General features: G+C 46.0%; 1 long non-coding RNA gene across 1 annotated transcript in view; it reads right to left on the minus strand.

The window, feature by feature from the left end:
• The window catches only part of LOC142570892 (uncharacterized), a 67,737-nt gene extending 48,952 nt beyond the window's left edge, over window positions 1–18,785 (minus strand). The window contains exon 1 of the long non-coding RNA XR_012825709.1: window positions 18,701–18,785. This is a non-coding gene — a long non-coding RNA (uncharacterized LOC142570892). The remainder of the gene's footprint in view (window positions 1–18,700) is intronic.
• Between the last annotated feature and the right edge of the window lie 509 nt (window positions 18,786–19,294).

The following is a 19,294-nucleotide window of genomic DNA, read 5'->3' on the forward strand; positions in this document are numbered from 1 at the left end:
GGTGCGGAAGACGACGGCGCGTTACCGGGAAGAGCGAGAGTGGGCAGCGAGACAATGCGTCTGCATCATGATGGCTTTTTACAGACTTGTACGTTATTGTAAAGACATATTCCTGCAAGCGGTGTATCCAGCGTCCTAAGTGTCCTGACATGTTTTTCATTAATGACAGCCAACGCACAGCATGATGGTCGGTGGCGATGGTGAAGTGGCGGCCGCAGAGGTATGGGCGAAATTTCTGAATCGACCAAATGATAGCAAGGCACTCTTGCTCTGTAATGGTGTAGTTCCGCTCAGCTGGAGAAAGTGTTCGGCTGGCATATGATATGACTTGCTCTTTAGAGGCTGCATTACGTTGCAGAAGTACTGCGCCAATACCTTGTGCGCTTGCGTCAGTATGGTGTATGGTGAGGGCTCGATTATCGTAGTGGTGAAGCACTGGTCCGGAAGTAAGATGTCGCTTAAGAGCATGAAAAGCCGACTCGCAGTCGCTAGTCTATGTGAAAGAGGCACCGGTAACCAGTAGCTTGTGTAGGGGAGCTGCTATTGCAGCGAAGTTGCGTATAAATCCACGAAAATATGACGCCAACCCAAGAAAACTGCGTAGATCTTTCTGTTGCTGGGGGCGAGGAAACTGAAGAATAGCACTAATCTTTTCGGGGTCTGGCTGGATGCCATCTTTTGAGACGACGTGGCCCAATACTTTTATGCTCTTGCTTGCAAATTTGCATTTTTTGTATTGATCTGGAGACCAGCATTTGCAAGGCACTTGAGAACTTCGCCTAATCGATGAAGATGCTGGCTGAAGTCAGACGAAAAGATGACAATATCGTCCAGATAACAAAGGCAGGTCTGCCATTTAAGACCACGAAGTACGTTGTCTATCATGCGCTCAAATGTGGCAGGAGCGTTACAAAGGCCAAAAGGCATCACGTTAAATTCATAAAGTCCGTCTGGTGTAGCGAATGCGGTCTTTTCTTTGTCAGTCTCGTTCATCGGAATTTGCCAATATCCTGATCGAAGATCAATGCTGGAGAAATACTCCGCCCCTTGTAGTGTGTCCAAAGCGCCGTCAATTCGAGGTATTGAATATACGTCCTTGCGTGTGATCTTATTGAGCGCTCGATAATCGACGCAAAAGCGAACGGAGCCATCTTCTTTCTTTACCAGAACCACGGGAGAAGCCCATGGACTATAGATGATGATCGTATTATCTTCCGCGCAAGCATGTCAGCAACCTGTTGTTCAATTATCTTGCGTTCGGACGCGATACACGATAGGGGCGTCGTCGTATTATAGCGGAACCATCTGTTTCGATGCGGTGTGTAGCCGCAGAAGTTTGGCTCAACACAGGGGAACAGCTATCGAAACAGGCTTTGTGCTTTGCCAAGACCACCAGTAAGGCTTCGGTCTGCGCGGCTGTTAGGTCAGAACCAAGAATGGCTGGAGGAGGGAAAGAAGAATCCAAACCTGAGGTTGGTGCTGGCGATGAGGAAGGGCAAAGCGTAACTATAGAGATAGGTTGAGTGTCAGCGAGGGTTGCCACAATCATCCCTTTGGGCAGCATCACTGGGTTTGGGGTCGTGTTGCACGGAGACAGAAGGGCACAGCCACGTGAAAACCGGACGAAACAGGTGGCAATGAGAATTCCGCGAGAAGTACAGCGGGAAGAAGGGGCGACTAGCGCGTCTCCGTCGGCGATCTGACTGAATGTTACGGCTACAACGTATTCGTGACCAGGACACAGGAAGCAGTCTGCAGCGATGGTCAAGTTCACGCATGAAAGGGAAGAGTCCGTAACAGGTGCAAGCGCTGTATCCGTGATGTGGACAACTTCCTCTCTACATGAAATGACGGCTGAAGCAGTATGTAGGAAGTCCCAAACCAGTATAAGTTCACGGATACATGTTGGAAGGATGAGAAACTCAATATGGTGGCGTATGCCGTCGATGAGAACACGAGCAGTACACTGTCCGTCGGGGTGAATGAATGCTTATTGGCACCACGCAAAATAGGTCCAAGATAAGGCGTTTTGACTTTCCGGAGCCGGAAACACAGATCACTACGAAGAACAGAAATGGCGGCACTGGTATCGGTGAGAGCTGACGCGGGAACACCTTCGACAGTTACAGAAAGCATGTTAGCCGGGCGAACAGGAGGAATTTTTGAAAACCGATAAGAAGCAGTTTCCCCTCCAAAAACTGCAACAGTTAGTTTTCCGAGTGCTGGTCGACAAGATGGGAAGTGGGGCGAAGCGGCGATGTAGAGCGCCGGTAAGGCGATGGAGAACGACGTCTGGCCGAACGGGAACTATGAGGCAGATTGGGAGCAGCTGGAGCAGACGGAGAACGGTGTTGAGGGAACGAGTACGATGCGGGATAGTAGGCGTCTGGTAGGCGTGTGCGGTCTCTCTCGTGCTCTGCATAGCCTCGTATTTCATCCTGCTGGCGACGGCGGCAGAAGCGAGATATATGGGCGCGTATACCACAGTAAAAACAAACAGGACGAGGTGAACGCCACTGAGGGTAGAATGCCGCAGCAAGTGCTGTGGTTCCCATCGAAGCCAAATGGTCATAGGCACGGACGTCAGTAGGCGCGGAGGTCACGGTAGGTGTGGCTAGCGAAGCAACATCCGCGTAGGTAGGTGTGGGGCGCGCTACCGGAGCAAGATACGTCGTGGGTGTAGTCATTGCTGTCAACTCTTGCTTTACGACCTCGCACAAGTCGAAGGTGGGGGTAGGGGCGCAGGCAGCAGGTGGACGCCTTAGGTCTTGTAGTTGAAGCTCTTCGCGGATGATGGTGCGGATAAGAGCACGTAGATCTGGAGAATGGGGAAACTGAGGATCGCTGCTGTCATGTGGAAGACGAATAGACTGCAGCTCGTCTAGGCGTTGACACGTGGAAGTGATGTCTTGGAGAGAAGCCGGATTTTGCACGATTAAGGCGCTGAACGTGACAGACCCAATGCCTTTTAAGATGTGACGAATGCGTTCGGCTTCCGTCATGCTGGGATTCGCACGGCGGCACAGAGCCAAGACATCCTCTATGTATGAGGTGTAAGACTCTTGTGGAAGTTGGAGGCGCGTTCCCAGATTCTGTTTGGCGACTTCTGCACGGCAAGACGAGGAAGCGAAGATGTGCTGCAGCTTGGACGTAAACGTGGACCAATCCGCGATGTCGGATTCGTGGTTGAAATACCACGTCTTGGCAACACCGGTCAAGTAGAATGCGACGTGCCTCAATTTCTGGGTGTCATTCCACTTGTTGCAAGAACTCACACGGTCGTTGTCGTCGATCCAATCGTCGACGTCATCACCACGGAGTCCCGCAAAAACAGGGGGATCGCGCTGAGGGCTCGTCACAGTCCAAGAGGGCGCCGCAGGCGGGGCCGTCGGTGTGGTAGGTTTAGAGGCGCCGGAAGGGCCGGGGTTGGAAGTGTCCATCGTTGTAGGAGTAGCTGGGCGCAGGCCGTGACCGGAACGGAGCTCCAGGGAGGACGGGAACGCGAGAGGACGTCGGGGTCTTGACGTACCTCCACCACTTTATAATACCGAGACCGATCAAGTTGATCAGTGCTGTTTGTTCCAAGAAAGGCAACGCCCCGGCTCATCAGGGAAGATGATGATGGCTATGTACAAATGAAAATGACGAAGTACATTAGCAGTGCTTACATATATATATATATATATATATATATATATATATATATATAGTATGCACATATGCTATACACAAAACACTATGTGAGTGCACTTAAATCAAAGCCTGCATGCATCCTATTTACTAATTACGTAGTTCATAACAATCGGTGGCAGATATTCATTCATTCACAGCCTTCTGCCCAGACCGACTTCACTTAGATAGTCTAGTACTGCTTTTACTCTTCGTTGACCATTCTCGGCCTCTTCCCTGGCTCCTGGAACAGCTTCCTCTGAAAGGGGCCGGGAGCCTAGACGGGACACACTGTCGCTACAGTGTGTCCTCCGCGCACCGTACGCATTCACATATAGTAGCATGCTTGGCGTGCCGCCAGGTAAACCACTCCAGTTTTCGTTAAAGAGCACCCCTCGCTGTCTCCCTTTCTCATTCCCCTCCTTAGTGCTCAAAGCAACGCCACTTTTAAGCTATGAAGTTGATCAAAGGCAATACTGCGAGCCCACTCAGCCTCGCGGTTAATTAGGACGTCAAGCGGTTAATGAGCTGGATACCTACATGTGAATAACAAAAATGAAGGGATGTGCGAATACTCGAAATTTTGAGTGTGAATCTAATATTTCTTGCTACTCTCATTTGTATTCGATCCGAAAATTCGCTATTCGAAATTATCGAATATTCGTCCTCGCTCGAATGTAAAGGTTAACAAGACTTCGGATTCTCATGTATACTGTACCAAATTATTCTGCTGCAGAAGAACCACGGATGTCGTGCGGATGTCATTTGCATCGCACCAGTTTCTGAGCGAACAAACGGGTTCGATAGGTTCGGCTAAACAGCTTCCATTTGCTAACTTTAAGTCAGCCTATATAAAACCTTTTCACTCCACTTAGACAAAGAAATGGATTATTTTGCCCGTCTCAGCAACATTGCATCGCTTTAAAACGACGCACGGTACTTTGTAGTATCACACTTCTCCTCTTTAACGAATACAACACTATGTATTTAGACCATTTGTTTCATTCATTCCCTTTTTTGTCACTGTCACGCCGCACAATATAACGAAAAGCAGTTGTGTCTAAATTACGGGCTCCTCGAATGTCCAGTTGCTAAGAGCATCCCATGCATGTATCATGCGCAAATAAACCTCTCAAGTTTTTATTAAATGGTAAAATTAAGCGCTAAATGGTAATTTCGCGATTCCAAGATCCCTAGAATGAAAGCTGTATGGCGGATGGCTCATCTGCTTAAATCATCGGGTAGTAAGGGTGCGTCGATGACCCAGGCCATCTGTAAAAAACGCCGACGCAAAGTGAGACCATGTGAAACATGCCCGGTTACGCAGCAAGGAGGTATAGCGGTTGCAGGCCACCATCATGGGGCAGCATCCAGTCCTCGCAGCTGGTTACTTGAAAAGGGTTCAAGGGTGTGAGGTATGGACCAATTTAGACACTTATTTACTTTCAAGATCGTGAACTATATTAAAGTGTACGGTGCTACTGTTTGAGGGCCCCATCACCTTAGGAACTTCCTCCCAGAGGAGGTGCCTGATGGAGCAGTTTCCTCGATGCATACTTTAGAGTCGCGTTGAGGCACTGCCCTCAACGAAATATTCGACATCGTATGCTGTATTATGTGTGGCCTATTAGTGGTGTTTAGTGTCGCATGTCCTGTGCGTATCATTTTATTCATTATCGCAATCATCTGCCAGGCAAATCTTTCCAATTTTTACTACAGAAAATCTATTTCTCTCTCTATTGACGCATACTGGGCGACCCGGCTGTATCGGTGGTAACTGTGCCACCGCGTCCTCGAGAACGTGTCTTCGTTGTTCACGTGTTAACCAGCCTGCAAGGAGGTCGCGGAAGAATCCTAACGTCATGGCACAATGAGAAAAAAGAACATCCCCATAGGATACATTATGTTGCGCAACGCCTTGAAAGAACTATGCTGCGGCGGCCCCGAGAGTAAATTTAGTTTGTCATTTATTAACAATATCAAATATTTTAAATATTTTCACCTTTTATTCCGCTGTGGCACTAGAAGACGGTTTCATTATTTAGGAGAGACATGTAACCTTGCGAACCACGTCTGACAAGAGCTCCCCGTCTTTTCAGACGTTGTTCGCAAGGTTACATGCCTCTCCTAAATAATGTAACCGTCTTCTCGTGCCACAGCGGAATAAAAGGTGAAAATATTTAAAATATTCTATATTGTTAATAAATATTGAGGCGAGATAATTCTCACATTTTTCCACGCGTTTAAATCGATCGATAGCTTTTTGCTACAGACTACTTGCTAGAGGAAAGCTGTGTCATGTAGATAACACCTTTTATTTCGTTGCTTTTTTTAATAAAAGAACGCACTTTCAGTCGTCTGTGATAAGGAATACATACTGTTCTTCCTGTGCGCCTGTTGCAATTATTTCACTCACCAGTGATGAGAACTTTTCATGAAACTCAGATGCTGAGGGGAAGAAAACTTAGCCACAAATTTCAGACATTTCCATTACTTTGGCATATTGCAAAGCATACAGCTGCAATCATAGTCCCACCCATTATTCTGCATAAAAAATGAGCCCCGGTCTGAACACCCCGCGTAAGACGATTCACTGTTGTGCTCACATCTTGGCTCGACATCCTGCGTGTGATCTCTGTGTACCGCGTCTTCATACCGCTTCACAGGGATATCACTTGAGGAGCACGGCCTCTTGTGTTTACTAAATTAATTTCTACTGTCGTCGTCGTTTTGTCCGCTTCAGATTTCAATTTGTAACGAGAACTTCACATAAATGCAACTAAAATGAGATTTGTTTCTTCGCTGCCAGGGTGTTTAGTCGAGGGACGAAGTCTTATAGCAGGAACATAAATAGAAAGAATCTTTCTTGTTTTGTTCAGAAGCACAGTTCGCTGAAAACGTGGTAAATGGAAAGTGAAACTGAACTAAGCTTCTCATCTAACGTATCCAGTGTGAAGAGCGTATATTCTGGAAATCCATACTAAGAAACGGAATCCTATTTGGAAAGCACGGAAGCGAGAGACAATCCATGCACGAAACTGGATAGAAATTGTGCAGTGGATTTAAGAGAGAGTACTCACCAAGAAAGAAACAAAAAAGAAACACAGCAGACTGCTGCGACCTTCCAGAAGTACAGCTAAATTTCTTGCTAAGCTCTTTTTTTTCTTGTCGATCAATTGTATCAAAAATTTTGTGTGTTGTAATGAATTCACACACTTTGGAACGTTTCCCCCATATGACTTATGATATGCACGCCATTTTGTGCAAATTTCGATTCGGTACGCTATCTAATTCTCTCGGGGCACCGTAAAAACAAGCGTATAATACTTGTATAACGCTGTCAGTAACCAAAGTGTGCATATTAGACAGTCCACATTAAAGCTATTACGTCGCCAACAGGGCGATATGCTGGCTTCAGAGACTTATACATGCGACCCAGGCGTCAGGTGTTAAAATTCTAATACAAGCCAATGAGGCTCAGTACAGAAACTGAAAACAAGTCTGCTGACTTGGTGCAAAATAAAAGAAATACATTGGCAAACAAATATTTCTATATGTTTGCGAAAATTCTGAATGAGACACTCGCTAAACTTTTTAAAATTATCTAAACGTGCATGTAGGTGCTGTTGTCGGACGCTAGTAACCATGAACAACTAGAAATTCTTTATGCAATTATTCTTTTTCTTGCCAGTGTGCCTGAACTTTCGGTCTACTTCACAAGTGCTCAAAGCCAAGTATAGAAAAAGGTTAGACCCTGATTGGGTGTAGGCAACTGCCTGCGACCCATGCACCATAGGGACCCTGAAGCGTATGCATGATACCGACCCGCTAGGTCATGCCACTTGAACTTGGGGCACATAATTTGCACATCAAAGACCACTGGAACGCGTCTATTTTGGTCGGCAGCGTCTTTAAAGAAGAGAGTTGCTTCATTTCAAATCTTTACATGCATGAAAGAGGTCACTGCCGATATGTATATTTTTTTCCTTTTTCTCTTTCTTGCTTTCGTTTGTTTCTTATTTTATTGTTTGGCTGTCACGTACAGCAGAAACTTTTAATGACTCGTGCCTTGTTGACCATCCTAGATAACACAAAACCATCTCTCGTGCAGATCAAAGAAACGCATGTCTTGTTCCCGCAGCTTAGAAGGCGAGAGTTCTGTGCGAAGAAAGGAAATGTGGAGAGTGCGAACGCAGTAGTGTCTTGCGAAGGGAGAAGGTTGAGAAAGAAATAGAAATAAAGCAGGGAAGTTACCTAGACTTCTAAGCTGGCAACCTTCAATGGTGGTAACGTGATGAAGGTAACTAAGAGAGAGCTTGAACTAAGTTGACAGAGTTCAAAGAATGCACGCGCGCCGGGACAAGGAACAGCGAATACGTGATCCTGCCTTTCAAGAGTGTTGCCCTCAGGTATTGAAGATGAGCTCGTATGGCCTGATGCACCAAGTGGGGGCGAGGTCACGCTGCTTTCGCGAATGTTCCATTGTCCGGCGAAGTGAAAGCACTTCAAAGAGCCTGACGTTATTCTCACAAGTGAAAAGAAGAACTAAGGATATGCTCGATACTCACTTCGCAACTTCACTGGGTGGACAGGACGTTCAAGTGAGATAGAAGTATGGAGCGTCTTGGGGAGGTTCTAGAGACGCCTGCAAAATTCTGGAAGCAGAAACGGAACGGTGAATACGAGTGTAACAAACTATGATAAAATGAGCTCTGAAGAACTTTGATAAATATGGAAGGCTACAAAGCAGGCATTTATGCAATGTAATACTCATATACAATGCTCCGGCACCTATTATCTTGTTCTTGCTTCAGTACCTCGATTTTCCAAGTTAAATATTCCACATATTCTTGTATACGTATCTGTGTTTGTCTGGTTAACCTCCCTGCCTTTCCTTCTTCCCTTCTGTCTCTCTCTCTTCTCTTTATCTCTTCACACACACACACACACACACACACACACACACACACACACACACACACACATATATATATATATATATATATATATATATATATATATATATATATATATATATATATATATATATATATATATATATATATATATATATATATAGTTTGCAGTCGTGTTCTTTTTTCTATGATTTCGATTATAGACGTATAGAGGGTAAAAAACTACGTTAAACGAAAAGCCACTGAATGCGACAGAAAGATTGCCACGTTATTCAATTAATGGAGTTCTTGTTAATTAGGTTTCCTACTTTTCTCTGCGCTTCTGCGTAGTGTCAAATCACCTACATTAACGTGTACAAGGCGAGAAGGTGCAGGAGGGAGATTCCTTTTCCTCGCTATTCCGACTTGCCATTTTCTCTTTCTTTAATCTTTGTGTTATTCCATTCTTTCTTTCTCGCTCTTTTTCCCCCGTAGAAACGACTTGAAGATCCCGCAGTACTAATAAATGAGATCTATACACACGTATTCTAAGAAATTATTTGATGCTCTAAAACGAGCTCTTTCTCTCCGACTAATTTGCAGAATGTTACAGCATAGGAGAAGCTAGCCTAACGGACATGTGAGGAAACACCATAGTGATTATATAAGAGACGCTCTGGCGGAGCCATCGCCGGCCTTGACCTCCAGGCTAAACCCGCCTGTTGCTACAACTCACCCCCACCACCACCAAAGGAAACGCGTACAGTTCTATTTCGTCGGCGACAAGCACGTGTTGGGAATTAAGATATTGCTGACAGACCTTGCTTCAAAACGGTTCAGTTTGAAGGGTCCGGGTGAAATAACTGACTAAACAGAAAACAAAGCACGAATTTCCTGCATTTTCCACCTTCCCTGCAATGTAACTCACTAGACTATACGTAAAAAATTTTTCGTCCTATCGCACATGACACATTTCATACATGAAATTTCGATGCATGTTAATCTGCAAAATCGTCATCTGTTGATGTGTTGACGTTGAATTCGTTACGTAGAAAAAACGGCGTTTGTTGGCGTTAAGATCTTAGCGCACCATCACCTTCTCTGCGTTTATTAACGAAAGCGCCGGCCAAGAATTGCAGTTTTGAAGCGATGCCCAATGTATTTGCTGTTCTAGAAGTCATATGATATGTATAATTGATGCAAATTATCTTTAGTGCTTCTGATACTTCGTAAATAAACTAAAAATACCACTCACGCCCATCTAGAATGCTGGAACACGTCAGGGGATAAATCTTTCTACTATTCCTCAGTCACTACCTTCAACGTTATTAATACCAAGAACGTTATTATTCAACATCAAAGCTGGAAGCTTTGATGTTGAATAATAACGTTCTTGGTTCACTTCCCACGTTCCCATTGTGATGGAATACTCGGCCGCTACAATAAACTGATCTTTCTGCGCCCACACCGGATCAATTTCCTCTCGCTCTCATCAAAGCATCTTTTTCTGACGACCCCCAGAAAATCAACGGGTACTTCCCTGTTATGTCATAGATACGCCGTGCTCACACTTTATTAGGTTTGCATACATCTAAAGAAGTAGAATTTAGAGGGATTGATATTTCATTTACGGGAAAAGGTAGAGAGGGGAACATGAGCTGGTGCGCTCTACTCTGCTACTCAGCACTGGGGAACAGAGAAGGGGAGGGGGGGGGGGGGGGTGAACGTACAAAGGTGAATGATGATGATAACGAGGAAAGGAGTGAATCCTTATGTACATTAGACAGCGGCACTGTACTAAAGCCGCTCTTCTTGTCTTATGGCATATAGGAGAAAGAAAAAGAGCTAGATCGCAACTGCCACCTGGAGGTACACAACGACTGTTTGCTGTAGAAAAAGAAAGGGTGCTTAAAAAAGGTAGTGACTGAGGAATAGCAGATAGATTTATCGCCTGACGTGCTCAACCCACTTCGCAAGCACCTCTTGTTGCTCGGAATGCATGCTCAAGCTCATGAGTCCAGTGATAACTGAGCGAAACACTGATATCGGAAGATGTTGAAGGTTGGACTGCCTGCTCCAAGCAGCTGTTCTATGTGCCGGACATTAAAACAAGCAGCAAGAACAATGGAGGCAAAACTTTTTTTTTTCTTTCTTCTGTTTCACTTCCTATTCCCGCTGCGGACAGATTTCAGGCGAGACCCGGCGAGATCTCTGTTAAGGCATGGCCGAAGCTGCGCATTAGTAAATCCCTCTTAAAGCACGGCTTGCGTCGAAAGCTAGGACAAAATATTTGTGGTTATTAACTTTGCAGATGCTTGGCACCTTGCTTTTTCTTGCTTGCTTCACACGATCAACCATTTCACCGAACGTTTGATAATGCTTGCGCGATTAAACCGCGCCTTCTCTCAGATTGATCGCTTTTCGCAATTCACTGACCATTTAAACGTTGTTCGCCACTTCATACGCTACAGTGCGAAAAAAAAAAAACAGCCCCGCCTTTGTTTTCACCCACTGCACAAGGTGACCGGCCGTGGCTCGGTCTTCGCTAATTAGCGCTTCCGCGTCTGTTTAGCCCCGAGGGCTTGTGAATAGGGACGGCGAAAAACACTGTCGAGTGAAGCTGTCAGTGCGGGTCAGCGATAAGCAAACAAATTGTCCGCCGCACTGAATAACCGCAACTCTTATGTCCTCTGGGAGCATTGTTAGGTTCTTTGTTTTTACTTTTCTCGCGGTCCGTTTCTTGCTTCCTGCCTGTAGCACTACTTACGCTCACATAGACAAAGACGTTTTTATTTTCTTCTCTTCTGTCTTCTCTCTCTCGTTATCTGCCCAGTGGCTTCTCCCTTTAATGGTCAAGTTGCAGGCCCGTTGCACTGCCACAGACAGGAAGAGAGCTACTTCGTGATACGGCCACGAAGCGAGGTGCATAATAAAGGGAATTCTCGGCTTATAGATAAACTAATTCCTATGTCTTTCTGTTGTTCTCTGTTTCTTCTTGAACATGGCTTTTTTCCTTCACTGACAGGATGTACCACTGCGTAAAGGCTTCACAGTAATAAGTGCACCCCTAAGAGAAATCGCATTCTCTGTTATTGGTATTTAGGAGCCGCGGAGTCTTTTGATGCTCGACGAAACGCTTAACTGGTATTCAAGCGCTCATAGCAACATAAATTTAACACGAATGTCTCTAGACCCATTTTCATTATTATAAATATTCCGCTTCAAGGAGTCATAACGGTCAATCTCTGTCGCCAACGAAATAGAAGAAGCATTGGCGTCATAGTACCTTACAAACTAATGAGATGTTATCGTTAAATGTGGATGGCCTCGTTCAAAATTCCCCGCGTAGTTATTACCTTTTCCCGGTGACCATCTTTCACCAGCTAACAAATGTCAAAAGTTATCGCACAGCGCAAGAAGCGGCTTTCTTTATCGGAAGTTTCTCGAATGACGCAAGTGCAGTTGACAGAGAGCTAATAAAGGATCTTGATATGTACGAAGTTCCCTTCATGAAAGTTTCGGAAAGGGACCAAGCTTTCTCCAGGGAAGAATTGGAGGCTGCTCTAGCCCCTTGCAGGTGCTCCTCTTCACCCGGACCCTACAACATAACGTACGCTGCTTTCCGCCACCTTGACCATGAAGCATGAGAGATTCCGCTGCGTCATCTCAACATCTAATGCAGTGACGGAGTTGTTCCTTCTGAGTGGAAGCGTAGCCGTCTTGTCCCAGTCTCAAAGCATCGAAAGCTTCCCCTTGAACTGATATCATATCGACCTATTGCTCTCGGCAACTGTGTTGGCAAGTTGATGGAAAGGATTATCTTCACATGCCTCGAGTGGTTTCTTGAACATGACAATGTTTATCCAGACGTGATGACAGGTTATCGACGTGGCTGTTTGTCGGTCGACAACGTCATTGATCTTGTGACTTTGATTCAACAACAGAAATCATCCAAACGCCTCACTGTAGCAGCCTTCTTAGATGTGAGGGGCGCTTACGATAATGTTTCTCAAGAAGCCATTTTTGACGCGCTCGTGGCTGCTGCAATCGGAGGCCGCGCATTTCGGTGGATTCGGAGCTACCTGACCGAAAGGAGCTTCTTTGTAGCCATCGAGGATGGTCAAACTTCCGACCACTACACCATCCTTGGATTTCCACAATGTGTCGCTTTGAGCCCGGTTTCGTTTAACCTGGCTTTTATTGGGCTGGCGGAATTCCTGCCACAGTCGATCATTCTCTCAATTCACGTAGATGACATTTGCGTCCGGGCGTCAGTAGTAACTTTTCCACAGGTTCTTGCAAGCTTACAAAAGGCTGCAATGATGGCGTCTACTTACCTTCAGAGACAAGGCCTCGGAATTTCAACAGAAACGTGGGCATTACTCGCCTTCACATAAAAATCAATGACTGGATACCCGGTGTCTATTAATGGCCAGCCTATCTTGTACAAGAGAACCCATCGATCTTTAAACATGATTGTCGACCGCGACCTCTCCTGCTGCCCCCATGTATCCTGCCTAAGGAAGAGACTGCTCTCAATCAGTCCCCTTTTCAAAACTATTGCTGGAAAAGCATGGGGACTGTCGGCGTGTTCTATGCTTCAACAGTGCAAAGCGCCTTAATTGTTTTCTTGCATTACAGCACTCCCGTGCTGTCAAGAAACCGGAGGACGAGTCTCAGAGCGTTAGAGAGAATGCAAGCTCAAGCGCTTAGAACATCTCTGGGTCTACCTCGATGCTCTCCAACAGCCGCAACAATTTCCATCGCCAAGGAACATCCCATCAGTGCATATATTGTCATAGACACCCTTAGAAATCATCTTCGTCACCTTTCGCTACTCCAGTCTGAACGCCTTGCTTCTCTCTCGGAAAGTAGGTCAGATGCAACTTTTTCGGGCATTGTAGCCTCCTACCAATCCTCTCTTCCGTCCGATTTCACGCCTGCAGCAAGATCACCTTGTCTTTTGTGGTGTCTCCGGCAACCACATGTGCGGCTTTCAATTCCAGGAGTTGGAAAGAAGTCTGACTTGCCGATTCCTGCCTTGAATCAAGCCGCTCTACATCTATCTACTGCATGATTCACAGTCCAATCTAGTTCACATTTATACAGATGGCTCTTCGACTCTAACCAGCTGTACCGGTGTGGTAGTCATTCCGTCCATGCCTATCTGCAACAAGATCAAGATCAGCCATGTCACAACATCGACAGGATCCGAACTTTCCAGCCTCCATAGTGCAGTGCTATATGTGCAGCAACAATCACCAAATCACTGGTCTATATTCTGTGATTCAAAAGCAGCCCTGCAGTCACTCTTATCAGTTCTGCGCCGCAGCCCACATGAAAATTTGGTAGCAGAGGCACCATTACGCTACCATCAAGCGATGGACGGAATCCACGACATCGTATTTCAGTGGCCAACCGGGCACTTTAACATTACTGACAATGAAAGTACCGACAAACTGCCGGTGAGGCACATGATGTATATGAAAGCACCTTGATACCATTGTCGAATAAGGATGCAGCACGGCACCTCGGCGGCCTTGTCCGTATTATTACTGTAAGGAAATGGAACACACCGGAGTTCACCAAATGGTGGGTACACGCCATGGACCCGCATATGACATTGAAACTCTTACCTGGTTATAACCGACGAGAAGAAACGCTCCTGTGCCGCTTGCAAGTAGGACTTTCTTTGCCAAACGCCTTCTCATTCCTAATTGGAATGGCATATCGTCCCTATTACAACAGATGTGGTGTCGAAGAAACGACCAAACATATCCTGCGTGCCCTACATACGAAGATGAGAGGAGTGCGCTTGGTACAGCTCTGGAGCACTTAGATGGCTGTCCTTTCACAGAGGAGAAGATCTTAGGTCCGTGGCCTCGTGCGTCTGCTATGTGCACGGCCACAAAGGCGCTGGTGCGTTTCTTGAAACGAACAAGCCTGTATGACCACCTGTGACTGACTCAGTGATGAACTTTTGTGTGTGCAATAGTGCAAACTGCCAACTTCTTTCTTCCTTCTCCTCTTTCAATCCTCTTTCCCCTTCCCCAGTGCAGGGTAGCCTACAGGGGTTAGCCTGGCTAACCTCCCTGCCTTTCCTTTATGGTCTCTCTCTCTCTCTCTCTCTCTCTCTCTCTCTCTCTCTCTCTCTCTCTCTCCAACGTTATCGTTGGTTCTATCCATTGTCTGTTGTCACCGAACCTTGTGTAATCTGACTGTATGCACGATGCGCATTCTGCAGCACTTTCTCGAAGGCACGCGGGCACAAGTAATTACGCTGGAACCTTTGACAAGTCATGTATAAAAGCCGACATGCTTGACTCGCTGATGAGATTCTCGACGACCAACCACATTTCTCACCGTGATCCTTGTGCTTGGGCGTAACTGAGCTCAAGTTCGCCCAATAAAAAGTTAAATTCGTAAAGGCGCGGATATATTCTCGCGTAACGCGAACGTGCGTCACGCGCAGCGCCGTTTCGCTACGCCGGCGCAAAGCGGGCGCTGTAGAGTTTAGCGTCACTGCGCAGCCACGTTCAGCACGCTTTGGCGCGGCCAGCACGGAAATAAGACATTTGATATCTCGCCCCGTAGCCGCTACACTGGAGTCCATAGCGCGATACCATAGGTAAAAAACTGGCGCTACCTTGGTTGGCCGGCAGCATGCTGGCCTATAGTTCGGGTGCAATGAAGAAATTGCGCTGAGTTTGTGCCTTCACCAAACGAAACAAAAAAAAATCGCTCAGAAACTCATTTTGGAGTTGTCTAAGTATGCGTAAGCATTGTGCAACTTGATCATCTCTACGCGCCTGGTGTCATCAATATTATGAAACCTGATCCGGCCAGTATAAGCGACACCGCGGCGTCGACATGAACTTCGGCGGACGAAGGCGCAAGATGAATTGATGTCGCAAACAAAATACTGCTGGTGGCGGCACCAGATGCACTGATGTACATGTACGTTCCGATCATTATAAGCCGTTTTTCTCTTTAGCGCGTTATCCATCCGCGTCAAACCATTATCAACCGTACTTTGGCGGTGGTTGAGTATGGCGCGGCAGCGCAGGTCTTATCTTGAAAGCCATCTGCGATGGAATTATAGCTTCGTGAGCACTGTGTTCCCGCCGCTTACTTCACGTTGAAGTGAGAGGCAGCACGAAGGTCAATTCGCTCGCCGATGTGGGCCCTGTCCCGAAAGCGATCGTCTTACATGACGGACGGTTGGGTTTCTTCGTTGGGTAGGCACAGAAATGCTTACGTATTTTTTCTCTTTCCTAGAAGCGCTTGCTCACCGCGTCCATGTGGCCATGCGCTGTGGCAGCAGCTCATCCCCGAGCTATTGCAGGCCATATTCAACGTGCTTAACTATACGGGGGCTACATTTTTGGCGATCCTGGAGTCGCCGGCGTGACGTATCCGACTTTGCCGACCGCTGCCTGGCACGCTGTTAACGCCCGACTGTATCCGCGCCTTATCTCCCAGTTCTGACGATGCGTCATTCTTGATCGCCATCTAAACGTGACAATAATCATGATGGGCAACGAAGGTATTGTCACACATCTTACGAACACTTACGAACAACTTTGGCATTGACTTGGCTTAGCTTGTGTCGACCTGTGTACGTGTCGTTAGGCACGCGGTCCTCCCGCTTTGTTTCCTTCATTTCACACCTCTCCCTCGTCCGTCTGCCTGTGTCGGGCAACAGATCGGATCTTCTCTTCTCGTTGACCTCCCTGCCCTAATTTCTCTCTTTTTTCGTTTCTCTCTATAACGTCAAATTTTGTTCACTCTTCATTTTGATTTAATGAAGTAGCAGGAAATATAACTTATTTTGGTTAGAATGGTCCGAACGGGGGATGCAAGGATGAACAAACTAATTGGACCTTTACTGGGAATGCGTAGTACGGCTTTATAGGCCATCGTGAACAGATGGATAGTGCGGAAGGTATTAGTTCATTGCTTGCATTAAGGAGTGAGAGTCGAAGTTAGGGACGGAAGCTAGTGCACAGCTTGACTGAGTTAGTTTGCTTGCTTAGTTAGTGAACTTGCTTGCTTGCTTGCTTGCTTGCTTGCTTGCTTGCTTGCTTGCCTTATTTAGTAAATGTAGTTAACAGGCGCAATATATCTTTCTTTCTTTCTTTCTTTCTTTCTTTCTTTCTTTCTTTCTTTTTTAAAGGCTGTTCAATGTATGCCGTTGTTTAGAGGATAAGTCTAACATCCGCACGATGCTGGGTAGTGAAAAGCTTCGACAGTCCCTCATTCTCTCGACCCCTGGAATATGAACCAAAAATCGCGCGACCCAAGTGATATACCCGCATCTGAAATGAAACGCTCTTGCGACGTCATGACGCGTGCGGTCTTCAGTGTGGCGTTGTGATAAATGAACATATTAGCCAGCTTCTGACTCGGGAACCAATGTGATCTGTTGAAAGGTCTCCTTTCATTGCACATCAAGGCAGCGCATACGTACAACAATGTGCGCCGGTATTCTACTTAAGCTATTCGCTATAGTACAAGTGGGGGGTTTATGTTTATATGTTCGTTACCCTGATAAAGAAAACAAAAGAAATACGCGATAGCATTCATATACAACAATCTCATATACCATATATCATTATATATATATATATATATATATATATATATATATATATATATATATATATATATATATATATATATATTTAGAGAGAGAGAGAGAGAGAGGGCGTATGGTATTGCTATAACGACCAATATAATTTCATACATGAGTTTATTGAATGTGGAGTTATAAGACAGGTGATAGGGTTATTTATTTAATAGCAGAAATGGACGCCGTAGATATATTCGCCTACATGCTGCCCTACAAAGTAAGGGGAGAGAGTAGCCCTAGAAAATCTGGTTTCTTGCTTCCTAATAATCTGGCCAGCTCCTAACACTACCGAACAGCGGAGGTGTACGTTTCAGTTTCTTATATAAATGATCCCCGACATAGATCTAACGATTCTTGACCACGGGAAGAGCGAGCGTAAATGATAATCCCGTCGTAAAGCAAATTTTATGGAGGTCATAGAAGAGTTCTCACTGTGTTCATAACAGAAACAAACGAAAGTACCGATCCAGATTCTCGCGTTATATGCCTCACCTGGTTAGTGGAAGTTGTCAGTGGAAGTGTTTCCGTTGGGGTCGGGAACCCATTTTCGGATGGTTTACGATAGCTGGTTAGGGAGCCCCGGTTTCTTATATATTCATGGTGGAGAAATAACGGTAACCAGTTTTTGTACTCCAGGGTAAAAAAATTATTCCTCTGTAGCCTCGCTTTAAGCTTCCAATAGACCGTCCCGTTCGTGCTAGGAGGAAATCGCAGTTAAATTTTGCGTTCATAAAGTTAGAAGGGATTTACTCGTAGACATAAGCATCTGGCGTTGCTTTTCCTAACTGGCCTAATATTTATGTGAGTGCGAGGATACCATCGAGCACCTATTGTGTATCTGTCCTCGCTACGATGTACAATGCCTGCGGGCGACTTTACACGGACTGGACTCAAGACCGTTCACTGAGTCAAAGATGCTCAAACCGTAGCCACACCTGTCACTGGCACGAAAAGCGATTCGTGCACTAGGGCAATACTTGAAGTGCACCTGCTTAAGAGACCGTTTATAGCGTCCCTGTGTATAGTGTCCCTACCACACGCACTCAGTGCTTACTCTCTCCCTTCTTTCCTCTTTCTATTCCCCTTTCCCCCACCCCCAGTGTAGGGTAGCAAACCGGGTGCTCTTCTGGTTGCCCTCCCTGCCTTTCCTGTCTTTGCTTTCGCTTCTCTCTCTTCTTTATTCATCCTAGCTCACTGTCGAGCAAGGCACGTTAGCATCCATTTTGGTTTACTGTGCATTCATTAGTATTCTTATCTTCTGACGAAGATTATCTTGAGATTTGCCCTACTATATTTATTTCGCACATACGCTTGCGCTACACCCATTAGCCGTCTTTACGCATTTTTGCTTACACGAACAACATTGTTCATCGCATATACGTTTTCTTTTTCAATTTTTTATGTTGGGCTATGACTGACTCTATGTCCTTTCAGCTAAGCCAATGCTTAAAGGCCGACGGACGTCGTAGTCCGTAAAACTCGCTGCAGCTATCTACCGGCTTACCGGTGGACGACTTGCTCAAACGAGAAGCTTGTCGCTGTTGTATTCCTTTTGGAAAGCTGCTTTACAGCGTCAGAGCTGCCCGCCGTGTCTCATCCGCAAAGCACATGTGCGCTATGATAAATGGCCTTCAGCATGTCATCATAATGCCGATGATGATGCTCATTCGCGAACAGATGTAATGCAGTAGTCCGCGCCGAAACTGTCCAGCCGTATCCCGTCCGTGTCTTCATGTGGATTGCAAAATGAATGTGCAGTTATAAGAAAAGAAGGCACCACAGCTGGACATCGTACTCGGAGCCTTTCCTTCTGACTGAAGCTCTAGCCTATTGCGTCACGATAATAATGGCGAAGCGTAAGTGCACAAGCGCTACTATAGCGCCAGTGTGTCAGCGGCGCCTGTTGTGTTCGCGCCACAATGCATTATACTCCCTTTCATACTGGGCAGGCAACGGTGCGGAAGCTACGCAAGTAGTGCGGTAATATAATTCACACTCCGCGTGTGCGCTGTAGTTTCCTAGGATCTGCGACGCTTACTTCTGCTGAATAACTATACTTCATATTGAAAGCTTTCACGTGATCCCACGGAGCCAGCTT

This window comes from Dermacentor variabilis, chromosome 2 (assembly GCF_050947875.1).
Source record: "Dermacentor variabilis isolate Ectoservices chromosome 2, ASM5094787v1, whole genome shotgun sequence".
In the NCBI taxonomy this organism is placed as follows: Eukaryota; Metazoa; Arthropoda; class Arachnida; order Ixodida; family Ixodidae; genus Dermacentor; species Dermacentor variabilis.